This window comes from Hirundo rustica, chromosome 3 (genome assembly GCF_015227805.2).
Source record: "Hirundo rustica isolate bHirRus1 chromosome 3, bHirRus1.pri.v3, whole genome shotgun sequence".
Lineage (NCBI taxonomy): Eukaryota > Metazoa > Chordata > Aves > Passeriformes > Hirundinidae > Hirundo > Hirundo rustica.
Genome location: NC_053452.1, coordinates 64,742,524 through 64,766,661, shown reverse-complemented (window position 1 = coordinate 64,766,661; position 24,138 = coordinate 64,742,524). Strand labels below are relative to the sequence as shown.

General features: G+C 38.6%; 1 long non-coding RNA gene across 3 annotated transcripts; it reads left to right on the top strand.

The window, feature by feature from the left end:
• Positions 1 to 12,788: 12,788 nt before the first annotated feature.
• Positions 12,789 to 23,806, top strand: LOC120750925 (uncharacterized). Of its 3 annotated transcripts, none has more exons than XR_005700205.1 (5): positions 12,789 to 12,928; positions 20,473 to 20,572; positions 21,527 to 21,668; positions 21,782 to 21,904; positions 23,694 to 23,806. It is a non-coding gene; the product is annotated as an uncharacterized LOC120750925 (long non-coding RNA). The 3 variants fall into 3 exon arrangements; XR_005700206.1 differs by having other exon boundaries at positions 12,864 to 12,928; positions 20,476 to 20,572; XR_005700207.1 differs by lacking the exon at positions 12,789 to 12,928 and adding an exon at positions 17,123 to 17,272.
• The last annotated feature ends 332 nt before the right edge of the window (positions 23,807 to 24,138 follow it).

Here is a 24,138-nt window from a genome sequence, read left to right as displayed (position 1 = left end):
AGCTGGTTTCGTTCAGCTAGCAGAAATCCATCAGATGTGTTTTAGGAAGGATTTCCTGCTTCTACTGTTCAACACATGCAGGACCCTGATGTGAACTTTCGTATCACACTAGCAAGTATTGTTGCTACTCAGGCAGGTCTGGTACTTTGCTGATTTCTCCTTTTTATGAATCAAAACAAACAAATAACCCAGAAATTTGCTTCAAGCTAAAAAATTCATTATTCAAGGAATTTCTGAAAAGTAAATGCTATTTAACTGACTGGGTAGATAGCACCCTCTTTCTGCAGCAGATGAGGGAGGCTTTGTGAGAGAAATATAGTATTTGCAAGTCTGGAGAATTTTATACACTGCAGCAATTTAAGACGATAAAGTCCCTAGCTGTTTGCTCTGCCACCCTACCAGAATTTATCATCCTACTGTCAAATAAGGAGTAGGAAAAACATGAATTGGCGTCAACCAGTTCAGCCAAAAAAAGGAGCATCATTTAATAGGTTTTGGCATAAGCATGAGGTGGACAGCTGGAGGCAGAAATACTATAAAAATCTTCCAGAGTAAGGTTACCCAAGCTGATCTGTTAGCTTCCCAAGTGAAGAGCTTTCAAAACATTTTTTTCTAACTGTTTTAAGCATAGCAATGGAAAAAGGCTTCATTTGAGGTGCCTACCATCAGGTTTCATGATGATAAATTTGAACTTTGAGTTCATCCTTAATAAAAGGGGGAAAAAAAAAAAAGCTGAGTAAAGCAGAGATTGCACAGAAAACCTTCAACCCTTCTATAGGCTATGAAGGCTGTGCTCAGAAATATTTGATTGTTAAAATAATTTTATTATTTACATAAAGAAATAATCATTTACAGCAAGGGATCACCTCAATATTATATGAAGTCCGACTGGGAGCATTATTGTGGCAACAGTTAATATTACCAAATAAAATTTGGTATTTTCATATTTCATCTATTTTATGCTGAAGACGTGGCAGAGAAGAACCGCATTTTATGGAATTTTCCAAAGGGCTTAAAATTGCCAAACAGTAGACAAATCCTTTGGTGACTCTTCAGATAGAAGTTGAAGCTACTTATTTTTGAACAAGAAGACAGGCCTTTGGCTCTGAAGTCAAACAATGGTTACAGAGGAAAATTAAAGAAACCTAGAATTTCTAGAATGTATGCCAAGTCCACAAATTTGACTGGGGCCAAGACTCTTAAAAGAACTTTCTTTTTAAATTGTAATGGCTATTTAATAAAGCTTTTTTGGCAGTCATGTCACATCACTACAGTTCCTAAAGATTTTCAAGAAAATATTCCATTTAGCCCTTCTGTTCTTATTTCTTTTTTTAAGCCACTCATGTGTGGGTCATGTGGCAACCAGCCTGAGTTAGAAAAGTAAGACTTGATGTCCATGGACAAGTTCAAACACTACTTAATTGCAGACCAGATGTTACTGGTGTTTCCAGGCTGCTCAAACCCACTTGCAATTCAGGTCTGCTTGTTCCAGCATATTCTTCAGCTGAAAAGTCAACTGAAAGGTAAGGTAGTAAAAGAGGAAAAACTGGAAGGACACATCAGATCTGGCTACAAACAATGCACTAAACTCTGGAAATGAAAACAAAAGTATCAAGACAATCTACACTGAATGCAAGACTAAGATGATGAATGGAGATATATAAATGTGTAGACTGGTATCAGCTGAAAATATGGCCCTCTGCAATGTTTGTACACATAAAAGGTTATGAGTAGGCTGTCAAATTGTCATATAATCTTCTGCTAGCTACGGACCTGCTGTGCCTGGGCAAACCAGCTGCTGCCATTCACACATTTTCACAACAGCCATTCAGAAAAACAGGTTCTTCACTTTCTTGGGACACGACTCACCCAGACTTGCCTGTTCCAGGGAAGCTGGACCACCAAGTCACAAGCAAAACGCTGGTATCAGTCTTCCTACCCAGGGAGAAATACCCTCAGGAGCTCTGCTCTAAGAAATTTTGCAGATGCTCCTCTTTAGGTGATGTAATTCTGCCCTGCCCCTCATTTGGGGCTATGTTGTTAAAGCAATAATTTATCCTTAATTGTTCTTGGGTGAGCTTGTCAACACCAGACTTTTTTTGCTTCTTGTGTGCTTAGCAGATGCTCCTCTCCATCTGTAACAGCATAAAGATATTATCAGGAGAAACACGCATGAACATATGCTCAGAAGTTATCTCAATAGTTCCTTATATTTTCCACTCATCTCAGACTTTTGAACCTTTATTTGTGCAGTCAGTTATACAGTTATTCCTAGAAAAAAACTTACATATTTATTACAAAGAACTCTTTAATGCCAAGACATACCTTTCCTCTGCCAATTATTTTTTGTACAAATGGCAGCACAAGTAGGGGTTTTTTTCTATAATCACAGTCCTTTTAATTATTGAATCATCTGTATCCTTCAAACTGCATTGTGAATTGTCATCCACCTTTCCAGAGACAAGAACAATTTCCTGAACATAAGAGCACTGATACTTATTGTTGCCATTTTTTTTTTCACAGCACTGTATTTCCTCTCCCCAAACTGTTTGAAAAATACTTAAGCCAGGGAGTAAGAATGTATTTTTCAGATTAACTACTTCTTAAGGAAAAAAACTGGCCTAAGTTGGTGAAGCAGGTTTAATTTCAGCAGAAGAAGAGTGGTCTTAATGAGATTTCCCCAAATAATTCCAACCAAGACCTTAAAGAGGTCTTAATTTTTATGAGCCTCAATTAATTGGCCAGTGTTGTGGCCAGGCTACAAAATAAAAATTAAAGACAAAAATTCCTCTAAGCACTCCCATAAGCCTTAATGGTCACAGGCAATAAGGCCTCAGAAACAGCCCCTGATACTTGTAATGTTTCAAGCATTCACTACAGACAGCTGTTAATTGATATTTAAGAGTATTTTAATGATGTACCAATGCATGGGCTAAACAAGCCAAAGGGGATGGGAAAATGAACAGCTGAAAACCAATTAGTGACCAGAACTAATTTTTTGCTTTTTATTATTGCTAATCTGTTGGAACCTGAGGAATAAAAGATCCTTTCTAAAATCAGATATTTTAAGATATATGAAATATCTTACTGTGTTTATCCTTCTGTTGAAGTCTAAACATTTTCTAATACCTATAGGAAATAATGAAGTGAGAGACTTGTTTTGGTCTGGTTTGATTTTGTCCTTATAACTATTGTTTTACTGTGTTAGCAAATTAGAATATGCTTTGGCTGGTTTTGGTATGGTTTTCCCTCTCAGAGCATCGCTGAAAGGGACACATAAAAATTTTCCCACTTTTTTGTGACCAGCACTGTCCCAACACCCACCAGAGGAGCCATGACAGTAAGTTAGGCACAAACTTTTCAAGACCACTTTTTTCTTTTCAGTATGCATCCATGACACTAATTCATTAGTCAGAGATAAAGCTATAGTTATTTACAGGATGAGACAATTGCATCTCTTTCATATCTCCATTAAGGAGAGAGCTTGGTATTGAGCTGTCTAAATCCATAGCCAGAGACAGGGAAATAGAGATGTGAAAAATGGCATTTTTCTGTCCAGTCTTACCAAATATGTCAGTTATAGCTTACCTAAATCTTAAGGGCATGGTGTAGTGGTTTCACGTACGCTGAATTCCAGTTGCCAAATTTAGTGTAGTGGTCTTAGTGTATATTCTCTTTTTGTGAGAGAAAGATTAGGAGAAAAGCAAGACAGGCTCAAACTTAAAAATAAACAAACAGTTTTATTAACACACACTAAAAGAATGGAAAAGTTGAGAAAAGAAAAACAAAACAGGATGAAACTTCAAAACAATCTCCTCTCCCCCTACAAACCCTTAAATTTCCTACAAAACAACATAGAGAGACACAACCTGTGATTTTCAGTCAGTTTCACCATTTAAACATAATCTTTCATTATTTTATGAGAGGAGTCTCTCTAGAGACTCATGGAGACACTCGCCACAAGACTACAAGGGTCTAGTGGCTCTCAATGTCACAAATCTGCAAACGCCTGGAGTTTTTGCAGATTGTGCTGTTCTATCCATTAGCAGCCTTTCCCTTGGCTACTTATGGGCCTCTCAGTGTATCTGGGGTACTGTTTAAGAATGCTTCCTCTAGTCTAAAATCATCTTTGTCTCAAAGGCTGAGACTTCCTTTTAACCCAGGAGCAAGGGCTTTAAAGTTCTCCAAATTAAATCTCAATCATATCAATCCCCAGTTCTGACTAGAACCAGCATTCCCCCAAACAGCAACAAGATGTTACAAGGAACAGTCCATTTCTCCATAGTTTACTCCAGAGAAGTCTGGTTAAAAATGTCCACTTCCTCAATCTCTCTATCCAATAATATTATCAGTTCTTTCACTTCTGGTCCACTGACTTCACACAGTGTCTTTTCTACGTCCACTCTGTCTCTTTCTCCTCTCTCTCAGGGAAGGGTTAGGCCTTAGAAGCTTCATGTTGCCAGGAAAGGGTGAAATCTGCCCAGGCCTGCAGTGGCCATGTGCTCTCTGCCCCAGGCTGCAGAGCTGTAAAGACAGCTGTGCTGATGGGGTAGGCTGGTGGATGTCCCCCTTTCCACCCCCTCCCCTACCCCGTCTCATTTAGGGTGGCTCAGCTCAGAGCTGTTACAAACCTGCAGGTTTTCTTTCTCTGCTGCCAGAGCGATCAAGCTGAGCCATGGCTCAGCCCCCTCCACCCCAGCCCAGGGCACATGGACAGCACTGCCAAGATGCAGCCTCCCCTCTCCCGCGCCGGCAGCCAGGATAAAAGGCCTCAGCCGGCCCGGGCTGCTCCCCGTGCGGGCAGCGGCTCCTGGAGGCCTGGCTGGGCCTGGCCCGGCCGCCCAAGGGCAGCGGGGCCTGAGCCGGGCCCTCCTCGGCTACTCACAATGTTACCTTGTGGCTGCCTGGAAGGAAGAGGCTGACCCGCCGGAAGGGTTTATATATGGGTACTGCCCAAAGTCACATTTGACATCGTCAGTGGTCAAAACAGATGCCAATATCCCAAACTAGTCTTCTGATAGGTCCCTGTCCTTTCTAAAACAATTCCAAGGTCCTGACAGGGAAAAACATTTCATTTTCCTCCCTAACTAAAAACCAAATTGTGCCAACCCATGACACATGGATATATGTTTTGATATGTCATCCTTTCATCCCTGTTCTTGATATTTTGTTTCAATTTTTACTTTTCCTCTTCTATTAAAACACAACATAGGAAATTAAATTAAGGGAGGGGAAATTATATTAAACAAAAGGAAATTAAATTAAGCAAGATTGTTACAAGGCTGTGAAAGGTTTGACTGAAAGCAGCCTTCTGAAATTCATGGCTTTAGACATCTCCTGGCACAGGGATAGCTCTCAAGCAGCCATCATCATGTTCAGGAAAGGCTATTTGGTAATCAGAGTGATCTGCATTTCTGTCGTGGATGGCTCTCTGCTTCAAACTCAACTCAAGTGAAATATTTGATGTCACCATGACTTGATTCTTCTTGCTCTTCATGGATCTGGTTATTCTAAACATGGTGTCACAGTCAGGTGAGTGTTTCATTTTACCTGACAACAACTTACTTCCCACTCATGAGACTCAACTCAAGAAAGAAATAAAACAACAAGGATATTACAAAAGCAAGTAGACATTGGAATGAACATCCTGATCTAAGAGTGGCTGGTGAGGTGAAAGCTGCGGGGCAAAAGCCTGCTTTACAATCCACTAACTTTTCAGAATCTTTCCCTAAGCATCCACTGCTGGCCCTTCATTCCATCAGGTATTCCCAGGAAAAGGAAGGACACTAGAAACCCTCTCCATCCTTGAAGGTGGGAAAAGAAGGACACAGATATGGGAATCTAAATGAATGTGCATGACAGTGCCTCTATATACGTTGCCAGCTGAAGGGCTTAGAGGAAAGAGGACACAACAAAGAGAATTCAGGGCTGATGGTCACTGACGGTCACTATCCTCCACTCACTTCTCTCAAAGTTTCCAGAGCATACTTTCCCAACCACTAATGAAATCTAATTTTAAATTCCATGCAGATGGAAAAGACTAGTTATTTATTCACTGTTTGTAATCAGAACTTTTTTAAAAAAGGAAGAAAAAAAAAAAAAAAACCAAGAAGCCTAACAGGGTTGGGAAACCCAACAAGATACCATCTGTCAGAAATCTAAGGACCAAAAAACATTAATGACATGAAATCTACTTCCTGCCTAACAGATCTGGTACAAATTCATAGAATGCCATCCATAAAATTAGCTCATTCTCACAATTGGGTTGGAACATTTTTATTTTTTTCCTGAAACACGTCCAGTTTAATTTAAACACTCGTGCACAAGAATAGCCTTGTAGCTTCTGTGGTATGTAGACATGGTCACAAAAGAATTGAGGCATTTTGGAGAGGTACAAAGTACTGCTCTGCCCCAATCTATAGAAAAGAGAGAACTGATGTTGCTAGGGATATTACATTTATATCTCACTTAATTTTTTATAATGGGTGAATGGAAGAAGGGAGGGAGAGAGTGGGGAAGGAAAAGGAAGGGAAAGAAAGAAAAAAGGAAAATTAGTCAAAAAGGAAAAAAACACAGTCCAATGTCCAATGAAAACAGACAGGGTGTTTTTTCAGCATTTTCTGAGTACAAAAATCAGTGTGTGACAAGGGTTTACATGGTTCAAAAAAGACTCAGCGAACATGCAAATTCCATCCAGGCATGGTATTGGTTTTTGTCCTTTTCATCCTTTAAGTCATGCAGGGCCGTAACTTGTGCAGACGAGTATAATGAAATGTGTAAACCTATGACTTACAATAAACAATTTATTATTAGCGTATTTTACTTTCCATAACATTAAGTTAAACAGTTTGATAATACTTCAGTGAAAAACAGGATTATTCTTTCATAAACTATGTTGAAAATAGATATGTATGGATTTTCATAAATCAGATGCTCAGAAACTTCACATTGCAAATGAATGTTAAACCATGAAACACTGCAGTACCTCTTCTGGTCTGACATCTATCTGCCCACAAGCTGAGTTGTGGGGGCTCTTGTTTCATATTAGTAGTTGAAATAATTACTGTGATCAAATAGCCTAATACATAAAAAATCATGTAATGGTATCGCTAGTTTCACATACCATGAGAAATATGGTACCAATCAGGAAGATTTTCTGAACCTTACCTTTGTGATTTCAATTAAAGGAAGTAAAAAACACAAAACAAAACAAAAATAGAAATCAGTTGAATAATACAAATTTTCTCCAAATGATTTTTCCATATTTGCTGCCAAAATAAACACATGGTACATGTTAGTCTGTCGGGTCTGCATTAATTCGTCAGCTGTAGGAACTGCCATGATCCATTTGCCAAAACCTGCTGTACTAAATCCCACTGTTTTTAAATTGTAACTCCAAACATCCTTTTAGGCTTGCAAAGGATTTTAAGCACAACTTATATATATAGCATTTCTAAATTTATTCTCCACACATCTTGAAAGTTTTAGCAAGGAGCAATACAACCAGCCTGGTCACAAGTTGATTTTCAGTTCCTTTTCTAATTGCACAAGTTTTAAAATAGTGTCACCGTTGCCTGTGACACAGAAGGCAAGGATATGCTAAACTGGTTAGATTAACTTCCGAGCTGTGCAAGTAGTCCAGAGACCAGCTGTGACTTGACACAGTAAAGGATGTGGGATCCTGAGATTTCAGTGCTTTCTATGGAAAAAGAGACCTCATCATGGTCTCTTAACATGCAAGTGGACTTTTTGACATTCTTTAAACATGCCTAATTTTTTTTAAGGATCCTTGATGGTGTCATCCAGCTTATAGTTTCTCTACTAGGTTATGTTATGATGGGAATCCTCAGTATATCTCTCTAAAGCAATCGACAGGAAATTAGAGAGAAACTCACAGGTTGTCCAATGATGCAAAAAATTTATTCTTTCTGCATGTGTATTATGAGAACAACTTATATCAAATTCCTGGGTTAAAAAAATGGTTCCCTTTTTACCATTGAATCAAAGAGTCCTCAATGTCTTCCCACACATCTTAAAATTCTTCAGGAGATACAGTAAACAAAAAAGTCTTAGTATAATCATTACTAAATTTTTCTTTGTGGCTCATAGAGACTGCACAGTTATAACTGGGTAGCTTGTTGGCAAGGTGAAGTAAAACAAAACCAGGATAGGAAAAGCAGACACAGGACCCTGAGACCAGCTGGAGAAGAGCAGAATAAAGACGTGAGAGGGAAACCAAGAAAAAAGCAGCAGATACTGAGATGGGGAGGTTTGATGGTGTGAGAAGAGAAGGAGAAAGGGAGGAAGCCATAATCACACTTCTATAGCCCCTGCATTCCCCTGTCTCCCAGTCAGAAGCAGCTGCCTGCACACTGGCACCAATACTGTACTCTGGCACCCTTCTTCATGCACACTGACACACAACCCACCACTGGTTTTCCTCAGCAGCCATTTCTAGGGACACTGGGAAAGGAAGGGGGGAAAAAAAAATTTGAAAAGGAGTGAGTATCTCTGCAAAGATTAGTGGAGGGGTTCTGGTAGGAAAAGGGAAGCTGATACATATAACATAATTGCAGCAGAACAAGTAATTTCCCTGACTAAATTAGTGCTTATAATTTAAAATTCTCAACTGTACCACAATTTTTCCAAATGAGGATTTCTCTCTTTTTAGCAAAAGCAAAAGAGCAACTGTTTAATGCATTTCAGAGGTATGTGGCTTGATCTATAGTCTAACTGTAACTTTCCTCAGCATGCTTTACACAATCATTAATGCTTCAAATTCCAGGATCCAAAAAAGGCAACAGGAAAGGAAGTGCTTGAGGGACCCAATTGGCAGCATCAGCTTACATCTTTGCAGCAAGTGAGATCAATAAGAATAAAATACAGAACCTAAGGAGGATTATTCTCATTCAGAATATTCAGCCAACACATTTCAGCATTTTCTCTCACCTTCTCTCTGAAAATTAATTTTCAGTTAGGACTCTTTTAAATATGCATATAAAGAGCACTGAGACACATTTCATTACTTTCTTTCAAATGTTATTTTACTTCTGCATAATACTGACAAACATTTCTATATCATTTCTGCATTTAATTAACTTACTCAGATTCTTGGTGAATTACAGGTTGTATTAACTCACTATATTTTCACCTGGAAGTCTTTGATCTCACGCTATTAAAAACATAAGTAATAAAACCTTGACAGCTGAGAAGACTGAAACTATTGGATGGTCTATTACCTGACACAATTTTTCTATAATCTTTTGAGGTAGAGGTGACCGAAAGAAGCCTGCAATAGACTACACTTTTCCTTGATTTGTTTGCAATTATTACTGAAATTTGTGCAAGAGAAAGACATTGAACATCTCTTGTGTCCAATTAAATAAACAATAAGAAATAAACAGTCCTTGTCTCCTTTCACATTCTAGTTTCAGCACAGATCCGTGAGATGTGTGCAGCAACAGACACGTTTTCAGGCACTTCTGCATAATGTGCACTCCATCCCTTTGTATGTGGCCGGGTGCCATATATTCATGCACATATATTTTTTATACAAATGCTTGTTCTTGAAAAATGACCACAACTTTCTGGAGAGTAAGATCAGACCTTATTCACCTGAGCTGCTGGCAGTTTGCAAACAACTCTACTCCTTGAAAAATTCTGTGTGTCTCCCTCAACCAAAGCAATTATTTCTCACAGAATTATAGAATGGTTAAGGTTGGAAAGGGCTTTAAAGACCATCTAGTTCCAACCACTCTGCCATATAGTTCCAATCCCCCTCCTTCCACTAGACCAGGTTGCTCAGGGCCCCATCCAGCCTAGCCTTGAATACTGCCAGGAACGAGGCATCCACAGCCTCTGGACAATCTGTTCCAGTGCCTCACCACCTTCACAGTAGAGAATTTCTTCTGTATATCAAAACTCAATTTCCCATGTTTCAGTTTGAATCCATTAATCTTTGCCCAACCACTACAGTTCCTGATGAAGAATCACTCTCCAGCTTTGGATCATAAGTGTCACAGATGACATTTGTCCCTGAAGAACCAGAAAGATCTCTCCAATGACTTATAATAATTTACAACAAACTAATGAGAAAAATCAAAACCTCAGTTTCTCATTGGCTCCTCAATGAAGCATACCATTAGGGAGGAAGAAAGATCTTTTTTCTCTACTTTTTGCTTCTCTTTTTAACAGTCATTCCTCAGGAAACCTGACTGATACCTGCATTTCAGTCCAACTCACATACATATCTTTCACCTGTATCAGGAGTCTGAGACTCTCGACCTGATGAATATGGAGTCCCTTCTAGACTTCTGTTTTAATTCATGTTGGGTGGTCTTCTCAGAATGAGTGATTTTCAGGTGAACCACAACCAAAAAATGAAAATATCCTTCAACAGAATATTTCTCCTCAAATTCCTAAATTTTTTTATCCTGTTTGTAATTCTCATACTATTTTACAAAATCCTTTCCAGAAGCTAACAGAATAGACTATGAAAACACAAATACATATACAGATGATACTTTGTGTTTACAAAGTGATGCAATTTTAGGAAATCTTAAAAACCATAGAAAAATGCATATGTGCTGAGAATGGAACAGAACAAAGTCTTTACATGGAAGTCTGGACAATAAACCGGAGAGAATCTTCAGAGTATCTCCAATTTTGGATGGCATAGAGTCACAGAAGCTAAGATCCTGGCTAGATCTCAGCCAGTAGCATGACTCCCATTAGCGTCAGTGCGGTCATGATCTGATCCACAATGCATGAAAGAGACTGCCAGCTCTTTTGTCCTCTTGGGAATAAGAGAGGGGCTGCACCTACCCTAAGTGATGCTCAGCTCTCACATACAAGATCATTCCAACCTTTGAGACTCTTCTCAGAACAACTGCATTTGGTTCTGATTCATGTACAAATCTGTGCTGTTATATAGTTTCCAAACCTTGTATGTGTCGCCGGCTAACCACAGAAGAAGTAGATTCCAGCATTTCCTGTGACATTTAGGAGGAAAGTCAGGCCAGCTCTGCATGGTTTTCAAAATCCCAGTCTTCACATAAAAGTTGTTTTGGGGGAAGGAGAGGAACTTGAGTGCCTCAGGCACAACCAGTTTCTCAAGAAGTTGTTCTGCTCCCTGCAGTTGGCCAAGACAGAAAACTTCTAAATTACTGTCTTCACCACAGGCACATATAAACTTTACTGGTTCAGAGGAAATAGCAAGCTATGCCTGTGTTTCAGAGACTAAGCCAAACTTTTTGTTCTGTCTCTAAACAGAACATGATTTTATTTCATGGCCCCTTTTTTACACTTTTATGTTTTCCTCCTGGAACTTGTGCTTCCCTGTGAATTGAGAAGTCGGCTCCCACATAAGGCCAAGTGTCCTACAAATCACAGTCTGTCTTCAGTGTTGAAAAAACTTACCCTATTTCAACTTCATCTTTGAGGTAATAAAATTTGCTTCAGGGACCAGAGGTTTTTCTGAGATCATAAGGGATCAGTAATGTTCAGGGAAATCTCAGGGAAAATAGACCATCTAGCCTTGGGGACAAAGGAAGGAGATCTTGCCCCAGGCAGCCCTGAGATGCCTCAGTGATGTTTGCAGAACAGCAGTAAGGATGCTATCTGGATCCCCTGGCAACACACATAGAAAGGGTTTAGGGATAAATTCCACTGAGTAACACAAGGACAAAGGATTTGGTGTTGTGCACAGGTGAGACTGTTTCAAATGCAGTGGGTAATCTCCATTCTTTAGGTGGGTGAACTTGCAGAAACACATTTTAACAACCCCTGACAGATAATTCTTTCACATTTCTACAAGCTTTTCTCCTGTTTAGACCATGCTTTCTAATTCAAAATGTCTAAAAATCATACTGCAAACCTGTATACCTGCAGTCAGATACAACCCAACGTGGGATCCCTTGCTCAGCTCCAGCAAGGCCTGCCACTGCAATGTCTTTCAGCTGATGTTAAACGTTTCCCACTTCCCAGATTCTGCAATACCCATGTAACATTCTGCTTGCAAGAGGGAGCCTGCTTATTCATGTAGCATTTGGAATATGCTATGGCTCAATTTAATGCTGTTTGATAAGGCTTAAGAGTTTATAGGAATACTGAACCTGTATGTCACAATTTCTGCATATGGTTACAGCAAAGAAACTGAGAAAAGTAGCTTTGAGAAGTAAGTTGTGTGCTTTGGTAGAACATTAAACCATGATTAATCAAGTATAACATTTTCTTTAAGCTGGTACTTGGTGAAAAAACCACTTTCTTTAAGAGGTCTGATTCAGGACTGTCCTGTCAGCTACTATTTAGCTGTCCTGAGGGCTGCTTTGCAGTAAGTCACAACTGCTGACTCAAGATTTCTTGTCACTGTATTTTTGCCTTCCACAAGTGAGGGCTGAAGGCTGCCTACTCTTGTACTTTGAAAGAAGAGAAGGAACAAATATGGATGTGTTGCTGGAAATACAGTCTGAAGGACAGACATTGCTGTCATTTCTGCCATACGTAGTGGGAAAGATAGAGGTACCAACTACTTGTTTGAGAGGGTTGTTTTGTGTTTGTCTGTTGTGTTAGAGAAATAGAAATCTCCACAGCTGGTATCCCACTGGAGTCCCCCTGGTGTTCTCCACCACTCCAAGGGCTGGCATCAGGATGGAGCCACAGCTCAACACACATTCAGAGCTGGCAGCAGCTGTCCCATATAGTTCTGCCCTAACCACAGCTGTTACCCATCCCCAGCTGGGAAGTGGTTTGTGAGGAAAGAAACACAAGGAGAATAGCTGGTGAGCACTGTGAAAGTTAAAGGGCCAGGCAGGGGTCAAGGGGCCCACAGGGGAAATTAATGCACCACACCCTGATCTGCATCCATTTCTACCAGAAGAGAACTGGAGACAAGGGAAGGGACACATGACTGCTGGGAACCCTGTCAGTGGTGAGTCCAATTCTATCCATCATTTTCTTCAGGTTTCTCGCTTGGAAAGTACAGAAGTAGCCCAAGAAATGCCTCTGGACACAAGAAAAATGGCATGGATACTTTGAGAAGAAGGGAAAAAAACCTAGAGCAAATGACTTTAAAAACAACAAAGTAACACACCAAGATGCTTGCATTGATCAAAAAATGAACAGGTGCATTCATCAGTTGGTTGTTATAGATAAAAAGAGATTGTATTTACTCCGTCTAGGTTTAACATCAGTAACTCTTCAAACTCAGCTGTTTAGCATAGCCCATGTGGCCAGCAACTGACTTAGAAGCCTTTCAAGAACAGGATCAAGGAATAAACGCACAATATCATGTGGCATGTTGAAGGATTTGCCACTGTTTTCAGCGTACCCTTCTTAAAGGAAAATTGTCTTTTTCAAAATATGTGGGAGGGGGTTACTGATTAAACCATAGGAACAGGCACTGTTTTGGGTAGAACACATTTGGTAACACTACAATTCCATTCATTTCTATAAACTAAATTTGGCTGGAGCAGTTTACTAATATGAGATGATGGTGCATATATTGATTAATGAGTGTAGATGTTACAAACATTTTCACAGGTGTATGTTGTTAGAGACATGTCTGAGGAAGATGAAAATGGGCAAGATCAGATTGAGTAAGATATTTGACCAAATTAAATTACCTAGAGTTACATTTGGAATTATTATTGGCATACATTCAGTACATTATCCTGAGGAGTAAACATCTTTCACTGTTCAACCAGATCGAGTCTGTAAATCAGACTGTAGCTTTGCTCCCTGTCAAGTAAAAAAAATCATTGCCTCACCATGAACTGTTACTTAGGAATTTCTTCCAGATAGATTCAGTTCCATTACTGTCTGCGTCATGTTTATAATTTCTTGCTAATATTTAAAATAAGCAGATTGATATTAATCAGTTACCCATAACTTTGATGAATTAATTATCTACTTTGTAGCTGTTTTATAAATGTCTTATCCTTCTATATTGGTCTGATTTTTAAATACTGAGGTGACTGACCTCCATTCAAAATGTGCACTATTAAATTCAGGGCCATACATAATGTGCTTCTGTTTCTCATTTTTTATCGGCAACACTTTTGATAACAAAAGGGCTGTGGATAAACTGGAACTGATTATTAAAATTTACATTAATCAGTAATGAATATTTTCAAAACTGTCAAATGTTCTACATAACATGGCTGTTACAAACTGACACTGATGCAGGAGAAGGATTAAATGTGCATATATGAACATCATTTTTCTTTCATTCCCTGATTCCAAAGTTAAATATGTTTTTTGTAAAAGATGCCAGGTTTTTTACTTGCTTTCAAAGACAGCAATTTTTCTTAACAAGGAGCTGAGTTAAAATCATCGCTCATTTCATATACTAAACCACAAAGAAATGACCCTTCTTTTAGCTCACAGCTCTGTAAATTCCTGATTTTTTTTTTTTTTTAAATAAAGAGCAATGATAAAGCTATTGAAATTAGTCAGAATGAACACAAATAGATCAGACCTCATTTCACACACCAAATGTTTGTGATAGGAAAATTTAGGGGGAAGAAAAATAAAACCAGGAAGCAGATAAAATTTCCCATTTGTTGCAGAGAAGAAATTGGTATTTAGCTGCATATTTCTGAGATAAATATTTAGTAAAATAAAGTCTCTTTGAAAAATTTTGGGAGCTTATTGCTGAAATCAGCCATTAATTTTTGTCTTGCTTCTTGACAGAGGCAGAACTGTGTTCTTTTCTGCAAGACAGGAATTTTTCTGCCTTGAATTGCCAGGATATTTCATCCAGAATAATAGATAAATTCCTTGTCAATTCTTCAAAAACACGTATTTGGCTATCAGGAAAAGTAATCTCACCAAGCAATAACGCTTTGTTACCAGAAGGGTATAAACGATTGCAGACCTAATTCAGTGAATGTGTATTTTACATGTATAGGTAAAATATATGTTATATGAGCATATATAGGAAGGAAATGTTTCATCTTTTTCAAAGAAGGTATTTATTTATTATCTGTGTATTTTAAACTAGCCATGCTATCTCTTCTAGTGGATTACTACATTCTGTGGGCCTGATACAAAATGGGACACTGGAATCTAAAATTTAAACTGAGCGAGAAAGCTGTGCCTCAGTCTGTGTAGGTAAATAACATTTTCTTGCCCAGGGAGGTCTGCAGAGGCATGAGAAGCTTCAGACAGGGCTGTGCCTCTGCAGAGGCCAGAAGAGCCCCATAGTGCCCTGTGTGGCTTGGGACTGACAAGGCAATATGCTTCATACAAAAGCTGCACCCAGAGGAAAATAGTCCCTCTCTATGGAGTGTGCTTATCAAGACTATGAGATCATGGATAAGCTTTCCCTGCCAGGGATTGATACAATACTCAAAAATGAACAACAACAATTCTTGAGGGGAAATGGTATGAGGAGGGGCTGAGGCCAATTGGTCTGTTCAGCCTTGGGAAGTTGGAGAGGTGATTTCATTGCAGTTATTACTTCCTCATGAGGGGAAGAGGAGGGGCAGGTACTGATCTCTTCTCTGTGGTGACAGTGACAGGACCAGAGGGAATGGCCTGAAGTTGTGTTGTGAACAAGGTTTAGGTTGGATATTAGAAAAAAGTGTCCTCACCCAGGGAAGTGGTCACGGCGCCAAGCCTGACAGAGTTCAAGAAGTGTTTGGACAATACTCTCAGGCGTGAGTCATGGTGTGACTCTTGGGAATGGTGCTGTGCAGGGCCAGGAGCTGGACTCAATGACCCTTGTGGGTACCTTCCAAATCACCTTATTCCGTGATTTTGTACAATACCGTGGTAGACATGTCTCCTATTCCAAGGCTGCTGTGCTTCCATGAAAAGCATTTAGCCTGAATTTCTGACGTCATGGCTAAGTGCCTTGATGATTGGAGCACCATCATAAAAGTGGTAACAACATCAAGTCTCCCCTCTTTATCTGAGTGCAGTTTCCATCTCCAGAGAGATGAGTCAACAGGAATAACTCCCCCAGTGATTTGTTGGAGGTACCACCACCAAAGGTTTTAAAGATAAAGCTGGACAAGGTGCTACATAATCTTATCCAGGGTTCCTTTCCTGCAAAAAGTGGGACAAGATGATCTTTTGAGGTCATTGCAAGATGGGTTGTTCTGTGATTCTATGAACCCTCTCATTTCCACTCAGGTGCCTAACTCAGGATTTCAAATCATTACCTAGGAACACATCCCTATTAATTAACTTAAGCTGTTTGCTGCCTGTGATGAATCTCATTGTTAAGGAATATTCAGGCTATGCAGTGCAGTTCTGAGCTGCAGCCCTGACTCAAGATCTTTAATCTCCAACGTGTCCCTGCTGGTGAGGAACAACCTGCTGTGTCCATGTGTCCTGCAGTGATAAGTGAGATCGTAAGACCTACACTTTAACAAATTAAGCCTCATATCATTACTTGCTATTCTTTGACACATTTTTTGCTCTCACTTACGTCCTCAGAACTCCATTTTCAGGGCCCTCTCCTTCAACAATCAGGTACCTATGTCTCACTGCCTTCAAATGTATTGTCTAAATTAGGCTAGACAACTCTGTGGAAAGACCTACACCTTCAGGCTATAGAAAAATAACAATATTTCATCAGAAATTACATCACACATTTTTAAAACATCAGAAGATTTGCAGGAGAGGGGAGTGATGGGCAGGGTTGGGGGCAATTGCTGCTGCTTGATGTTATTCTTACCATCCTCTCAGCTTTTACTGGAAGGTTCCCAGCACATCTTATTGAGATAAGCATGCTAACCAATCTATATCTGTGCAAGAAACAGTATTTTGTCATTTTGGCACAGAAGCCTTAGCAATGACAGTGCCATATGATAAAGCCACCTTAAAGGCAGGCATTTTGCTTGACTTTTTAGCTAAGCTGAGGCCTGTCTTTCATAAGGCTTTTTCATCAGCTCAAAAGATCAGTCAGGCTGCAAATGAAGAAGTGTTTATAGCTCAAATGCCCAAGGCTGGACCTGATTTAAATGAATTCTGAAATGAAAACCATTCAGAGTTCTGATTTCAGCTGATAAAACTGGGCTTTGACTTTTAATTGCCACCTTAGATACTGAGGTGCAAATGTGGATTCAGGATGACTCTTAACGACTGCTCTTAAATATCCTTTTAGAAAGCCAGCTCCCCAGAAGGAAAGCCCCAGCATACTAAGGAGGAATTGCTCAAGACTTTCAGAATAAAACCGCGGAAACATTAAACACGTGCAAATTCATTCCATGTCCTGAACTCCTGGAGTCTCAGAGCAGACACAAATTAGCATAACATTTCTGAGGTGAGACCTCTGTTAAATGCTTCCCAGACATTTCTTCACTAGAAAAATTCAGTGATCAGAAGCAAATGGGGAAAAGCAAACAGGATTTGAGCATCCAAGTCCTTTAGGCATCTTTGGATATCCTAACTGTGATGAAAATATTTTTCACAACAAACACATTCTAGAAAATAAATACAATGTCTGTTTGTATGTGTAAAATGTAATGAAGCAGACTAATGCTAATTACATTACTTCCCTTTTCCTGATTGGATTTTATTCTGGTTAAAGGAAACATAGATTACGTGTATCATGTACTATTGGCCTTCAATTAAATAAAATGCAACAAAGTAAAATATAATACTTCATTTGCATAAGTATCAACTAAATAAAAGTATAATAGTTTGTTTACATGAATATGATAGTCCCCAAATAAAATGTTTAACAGATAGCTATGAGATAATTTTAGAAAAAGACATACCAAGAAATATTTGATAAAGATGAAAGTCTCAACTCCCAAAATTACCCTTAAAGAAAATTTTAAAGAAAGGCTCCTGTAGTATAGGCAGAAGTTGCTGAACTTAAACTTTTTGTGTATGACTGTAGCAATTATCTCCCATATCATCATGTTGCATAAAATGTCTTGCAATATCCAGGAATGGTAACTCAGCTTTTCTAATCTTTCTGCTCTTTACTTCATTGGACTGCCCATAAAATGTGAATATTTTGAACTTTAAGGCAGTAAGTGAAACCAGACAATTATTTATTAACAACATCCAGCTGGGAAGCACTTTGATGGCAGAAAGCAAACCTTTTTCAATACACACATGGCCAGATTCTTTTCACATTAATTGAGATTGACTGCTCTACTCTAAGGCTCTCCCAGAGCATGCAGTAAAACACAATTTTCATTCAAGAGCTCAACATGCCAACATGTCTTGAAGTTCATTTCCACAAATTTACAACACACTTTTGTGCAGCTCTCATCTAAGTCACACAGCTTTCACTCAACCCTAAAATTACAACCTTTTGTTGTTGGGGTGTGCAAAGAGTGAAACTGGGGCAGGAATCTATTCTTCCATGGATCTGTACTGCCCAGGAACTCCAAATGCTGTCTGCTGCTGGGTTTTGTGAGGTGTCAGGCAATTGCTCATCCTCCAAAGGACTGTGGGCATGTTGAGCACATATTTGCAACTTGTGATAAGATTCCATATTTCACTGATAAATGTACTGTGGGAATACTTACTAAACACTGAAAGATGATGAAATACATGCAAACTGATCCTGGGTCATATATCAGGATGAATTCTACCACCAGCATGCTGACATCATTCTGCTCAGAATGAGAACTGGTTTGTCCTCCATGAGAAGGTTGTTTTTTAGGTTTATTTATTTGTTTGTTTGTTTGTTTTAATTGGAGTATATTGCAATATTGATACTAGTGAATCAAATGTTCCTTGAACCTCTCTTTGGCACCTGGGCCAACCAGCACAGCAGACTCCCTATGCAAATGAACAAACCTTCCCACACCAAAACCAGAGATAGTTTCAATAAACAGAAATACTCCTTGTTACTGTGCAACTTACTAGCACAAATGTATTTTATGGAAGGTGGATTGAATCTCTCCATTGGACGAGCATTGCAAGAAACCTTAGTGGCACCAATGATATCAGTCAGGACAGATCTTAGCCAAACAGAGCTTATTTAGTTTCAGCTATGAAGATAGCTAGCTTCCTTTGAGAGGGTTGAAAGATTTAATTGCAACTGCTTTGCAGACCTGCAGACTGGTGATTGAATACTCAGGGCAATTGCAAACATGAAAGATACCTTCATTCAGCTTGCACAGAGCTACCAAGTTCAGATAGAGAGAGAAATGTGCCTTTGGATTCACTAACTACTCTCTGACTCCGTTATTGCTGATTTCTTTACACTTGGAGCTCAAAACATTTATATGATGCTGAGCTTAGAGAGATGTCTTTACTTCATCTGTACAACACCAAGGGATCCCATTGCACAGATGGTCTCCAGTCACTGCATTTTTCAACATAAGCGTGCATATATCTGTCAGCCCACAGTCCCAGTTCCTCAGCTTTCCTGCCCTACAGACCTTTGTGTCCTTGCCAAGACATTGGACATCCCTAGGAAAACACAGATCCTATTCAACTAAATAAAAAACAACTTCAACACAGAAAATCAGCTACAAATGTTCAGGATAGAAAAACAAAATATGCTTTTCTAATTTATTTAATATATTTAAAATCTAAAAAGCAGCAAGCATTTGTAGTCCATTTGTGATATTATTACTTCCTTTACTGTATAGTTTTAATTTGTTTGTTTTATGCTTTACCATTGTTGACTGTTGTTGTCTCCTGCTTTTATCCAGATTCGGAGCAGATCTTGAAGTCTGCCTCACTGTTTTAGGAGAGAATTTATTATGATAGCTGCTATGGATATTCTCCGCTAGATGTTGATCTGTTTTAAGAGGAGATCAAGATTGTGGGGAAAAAAAAAAAAAAAAAAAAAAAAGAGAGAGAGAGAGATAATGCCGGTGTTTGTTTAAAGAGACTAACCCTCAAAGCACATTCCTATTACACATTTACACATTTTTGTGCTCAGCCTCTGTGTAATTGTGTGGAGGAGTGCAGCCCTTTTGGTCAGATAATGAATGTAACACATGATAGAGCACTGCAGTACAATGTTTTTTCTGGCATGAGTTTAGGATGACTGCAGTCATTAAGGGCGAAGCCATATTATTAAAGGACACACTCCCAGATTAAGCAGAAAAAAAATCACAATAAGGAATCTAGTTTGTAAGTGTAGTGACACTGAAGTTAATTTAAAGGTTAGCAATTATATATATATATAAAACAAATATTTTTGCATATTAAAAGAACACCTAGGATATGCATGTGATGTATATATATATATATATATATATATATGTGATAGGCTATATTTGCTTTTAAATGCTATAATGCTTTCAGAAACACTGATTAAAACCCAGTGAAATTGTTGCTGACTGTAGAACTTCAGCCTAATGATGGGTGATGAAAACTGCAGCAATCATTGGTAAAAGTAACAACCTGAGGGGTCAGGAATGAGGACAGCAAACTTAAATGTGCGTGAACTCACAGTGGGGTGGCAAATGAATGAAGAGAAGCCAGAAAATACTCAAAGACTGTGTTGGCTCTGTCTTAAGAAATTTTCTGCATCCTATTTGCCAGCAGAAGAATATTTGTCCTACATCTGGCCACCCTTGATGACATCTCAGACCGTAGGAAGGACCCATGGACCCTTCCCAGGCTAAAAAGGAGCCTGGCCAAGGTAACTTCCAGATGTTGAATAACAACATCTTGGCACGTTTGTCAGAAGAATTGGGGAGGTGCAGGTTCGTGTGTGCAGCAGCCTCTAGAAAAACTCAGCCTTCTAGCCCACAAGGTTTGTCCAATATTGGTGCCTGAAACAAATGGGGCTTAATCGCAGACCTGAACCCACCGTCTGAGACAAAATAGGTAGATTTTTAGGGAGCAGCAGGTCTAGAGTCATTGACATTGTTCTTAAGAATTTGTTGTCAGATGAGGAAAGCCAGTGGGGGCTTTTCCCATAGCAAACTGCATCCTACATTGCTTATCTCATGTAGGATGGTCTACTAACCTCAAAAGCAAGCTTCTATCAAGTACAGGCAGCCATAAAAGAGTCATTTAGTTAAATTATACTGATAATTTAGTAACAGATTGAAAACATCAATGTTTGCATTATTCTTAGATAAGGAGTATATTGATTTTTGCCTTTCTGTCTTGATCCCAATGGTCATCAGTTTCCTCACAGAGGAGGCTACTTTCCATTACTACATTATATGCATAATTTTAAATGTATAAGCTTTTAATTAATGTTTCTGTAGATGTAGCTGTAGATAGCCTTATGGTACGTATTCCTTATGCAGTAATTGATATTTCTGTAGAAGTGCAGATATATGTGAAATTCCCTATTGATTTCATCAAGGCTCCTCAGAAAGTACAATAGTCCTCCCACAAAAATCTGATTAGTAGCTCTGCCCTTCATCCTGCAGAGACCTTCACTACCTATAGAAATGAAAAATACTTTCTGCAATCCAGCACAAGTTATGTCCCTGTGGGAACATGGAGGAACAAATCAGCCATTCCTCAGTGAAACAAAACCAAAGATTTATTTTAAAGCTGAGCAAACAACCTTTTCTCGAGGACCTATTTCCTATGCAATTACTTCTACTGGGAAGTAATTTCTTTCTCTCTCTCCTAGGATTAGAGAAGGTCCAAAGGAGTGTTTAAAAGCAATTCCTATTTTGAAAAGACTAACAGTAAGGAGTACAACTTCAACTTTATTTTCCTGTGATGGCAGTAGAGATATTTTTCTTCTGTCTTGCTAAGATGTTCCATGACAGGTTAGGAAATGGAATTCTTACCTCTAATTCCAGTCCTGGTCAATAAACAAATATTTGTCCACTATCACAAAACAACTACTAAGTAAGTTAATGTTCTGAAACTTGATTTCCAGAACCCACGGTCCTGAATAACCTTATGGCAACCTGAAAAGAAACAAAGAGTCCACCATCAGACAGTTTTGTTGGCATAGATTATTGTCTTTCATACACTCCATTATATACATCTTCTTTTAGCTGTAAGTACCAAGCAGACCTTTACATCAGTTTTTGGTTAATGACTATTCCATTTGCTTTAGAAGGAGGTTTGGAGTTTCATGAAGGCCACCAAAGTAGGTGAATAGACCGACTGAAGAAATGGGAAGATCCAAAGGGAAAAACAAACAAACAAACAACAAGAAAAAAACACACCTAAGCAAAGTTTTTGCAACCTAGCAAAATTTAAATATAAAGCATAGAAAACTCAGAACTGTATGTGTTGGGGGTATGGAAACAGCACAGGGATTTTGTCTTCTAACAGTCACTTTCCAAAGTTTTTTACTGCTTAATTGGGTATTTTTGGAGAGGTCCTGAGATCCTTCCTCCTAGAGCTATGAGAACATGACTGAAGTAAACTTCTAGACTACTTTGCATTGGTCCTGAGTGACTCAGATTTACCCATGGTAATGGCTGACCCATAAAACCTGTCAGTTCATTTAATGAACCAAAGGTCTTCTCTATTTTACTTCTAAATTTAGGAAATTGAAACAAAATCTCTTTAATGTTGCCACAAACTTCTTACTTCTTTGTACTTTCTCATAACTGAAGATCAGGAAAACATTTCTGCTTTTAAAATGTCAGTGAGATCTCTCACTGTTTTTGACATCCCTGTTAACCATGGCAACAGATCATGAAAGTCATTCACCAGACTGTGTCTTTTCAGTCTGGGAATAACATATAGCAGCATATTATATTCTTTCACTCATTCCTTATTTAAGTCATTCTACCATTAATATGCCAATAAAAAACATAAATGTTGTGCTTACTGAAGATTTTACCCAGAAACAAGAGTTCCCAGGAAAACATTGTGTTCAATCTCCCATATCTGATGCAGAAATCTGATGAGACACTGTAAGCACTTCATCGGCTTCAGTTCTCCAAGATGTCAGTACTGTGTGACTGCAGTATCTAAAGACAATGAAATTAGAAACTTAGCAAATTTTGTTCTAGAAATCACTGATAAAAAAAATGAAACAGCAGAACTGCAGAATCAGAAGTGAGGTCTGGAGATAATCTGGTTCAACATTACACACAAAGTAGGGCCAGCTTCAAAGCTATAGAAGGTTGCTTAATGCCATATCTGGTCAAGTTTGCAACATCTGCAAAGGTGAAGACTCCACAGTTTCTGTGAGGAACCTGTCACCATGTTCCAGCAATCTCATCATACCCCCAAGAACTTAGTTTTAATTTCAATGCAGATTTTTGGAGATTTTCTGCAGAAGAAAATCTCTAAGAGAAGAACATATGGAAAACTCTTGCTCAGAAAGACACTGGGAATGAATGAATGAATGAAGGCAAGACTTTGTCCTGCATATAGCTGTAGATTTAATTCTTGAATTCCACTTGCCAGTCAGTCTAAACATTAATCTAAATATGCCACTTAATCCTTATTTTCCCCTTTACCACAAGGTATAAAAAACCTCTAATAAGTGTTTAAAAATTAATTCATATTAGACCTCCAAAATTTCACGGCACAAGAAGTAATAATCATTCCTCTGTACTAGGTGATCCTGGAACTTGGTCCAACAATGATCTGTTTTGATATGGCAACTCCATGAGTTTAAGTTTCCTCAGAGATTTACATCTCCCTGTCACCATTATAGCTCAGAGGAGTTAGTCCAGTAATAGGAGTAGAAAGACAGAAATAAACTATTTTAAAAACTTCAAAAGATCAGGCTTTGTGGGTATAGGTTGCAAAGATTTACACACCCAAAAATCTGTAATTCAAGTATGATAAGTATAGTGGCTAATTTGTGATTTCTTTCACAGGAAAACAAAGAATGTGGAACAAAACAGAAAAAAATACAGACATCTGTTACTAGTGGTGTAACATAGCTAGAAAGTGAAGCAAACGTACATTTAAAAGAAAAACAATAAACTGGAATGCTTCACCAAGTTAGCAGTTGGATCTCTGTCTCTTGAAAGCAAATTGACTAAAACAGAAATTAATTCAGAAAGTTCTGTGGGCAGTATTAAGGCAAAAATACAATTAAAATATACAATGGTCATTTGTGCTCATTTCCAAATGTGGAAAACACAGAATCACAATCAGAATAAAACAGTCTTGTTAAACTGGGAAATAGTCTCCCAGGGCATACACAAGATTCCTTTTCATTTGACTATTTAAAACAGAAGTGGATTATCTAGATGTACTAAAGATATATCCTGTCTTTGTCATGTTTTGGTGGGTGGAGTAAGTCCTTTCCAGTTCTAA